The sequence below is a fragment of the Chiloscyllium plagiosum genome, chromosome 20, assembly GCF_004010195.1.
Source record: "Chiloscyllium plagiosum isolate BGI_BamShark_2017 chromosome 20, ASM401019v2, whole genome shotgun sequence".
In the NCBI taxonomy this organism is placed as follows: Eukaryota; Metazoa; Chordata; class Chondrichthyes; order Orectolobiformes; family Hemiscylliidae; genus Chiloscyllium; species Chiloscyllium plagiosum.
The window spans coordinates 12,827,890-12,829,438 of NC_057729.1; positions in this window are offsets into that span (position 1 = coordinate 12,827,890).

Below are 1,549 nucleotides of genomic sequence, written 5' to 3' on the forward strand. Positions count from 1 at the left end.
CCAGGGATTCAATTCCACCCTTGGGTGACTCTGTGTGAAGTTTGCACGTTCTCCGCCTGTCTGTGTGGGTTTCCTCTGGGTGCTCTGCTTTCCTCTCACTGTCCAGGGATGTGCAGTTTAGGTGGATTGGCCAAGGAATCTCAGGGTTTCAAAGATAGGATAGGGGGGTGGGTTGGGATAGGATGCTCTTTGGAGGGTTGGTGTGGACTCAATGGGCTGAATGGCCTGTTTCCACACTGTCAGGATTCTATGGAGATAAGTACAGCCAGCTCATGAACTGGACCAGGCTGCATCCCTGGCCCTTCACTTGTTGTCATAGCCCTCACACACTCTGATTATACCTAGATGCTCACAGCATCCCTGCCTTAGCCTTGTCTTAAATTTTTATGCACAATTCCCCCTTAGCCAGAGATGCCAGGCACATATTATTGCTGTCATGCCATGCCATTTAGCACAAACACAAAGTGAGGAAGCTTGTCATTATTGTCAGCTGGCCTCAGACAAGCCAATTGGCTGATAGCTTCACCTAGAGAATCCTGGCCTAACGTAAGATTAGGCTGACATGCCTTAACTGGTTCTTTCCTATCTCATCAAAATATACACAAGAAGATACATGTGCTTTCATATAATGTAAGTTTATTAGCTTAAATTGCTTAGTATATACAGATTGGACCTAATTATGAGCATATCCCATTTTAGATATATTGAAACTAATTATTGGCTTAAACGTCTTAGATCATATTCAAATAAGTGAGTTTCACCACCTTTCGCTTGCCCAGAACCCCTCGCAGTGGTTGGAGCTTGAAGCTCAATATTCATTTTCACAGCACTCATCAAACTGGTGAAGTCCAACAAATTGTGAAAAGCCCCTTAATGATATACTGCATTTGATGTTACATTTTGAATTACCTCTTCTGAGTACTTTACCCACAACATTCCTCTGTACTTGGTAGTCAAAAGCAAGTCTAAGTTTTGCTGCAAAACAGCCTGTTCTCACACCCAGGCCACCTTCTTGCTAAACAGCCAGTTCTCACACATTTTCCCACTCTCCAGCAATTGCTTTCTGCTCTGTCCAATGAACCCTTATTGATCTGGTTTGGAGGTGTCATTTTTGGTATCATGCACTACACACTGCATTACAAGGATACCTTCTGTTATCAGCCCAGGGACTGCTCTGGGCAATCAGAGTCAGGACTGTCTTCTCTTAAGGGGTGAGGAGCCAAATACTTGGCAGCACACCATCAATCCTGACCCTGTCTGCCTTATTGTGTGCTGTTTTCTTCATGGAATGAGAAAAAGGCAGGTATTACAGAAGTTAGTGCAGGTGGGGAGGTGTCCAGAGTGAGTGAGTGGGCAGTGCAGAGGGTTAGCATAGAGTTAGCAGTAGCACGTGTTGGGGTGGGAACTCCTGTGAAGATGTTCTGGAACTGAGACAAATGACCTCCAACTACTATTTTTCTTCATGTTGGGTAGGACTCCATCCAGTGTAGAACTCACCCACCCTCACCGCACAGAATCCCATTCTCTCCCACCTTACTGGGTTTTCTTC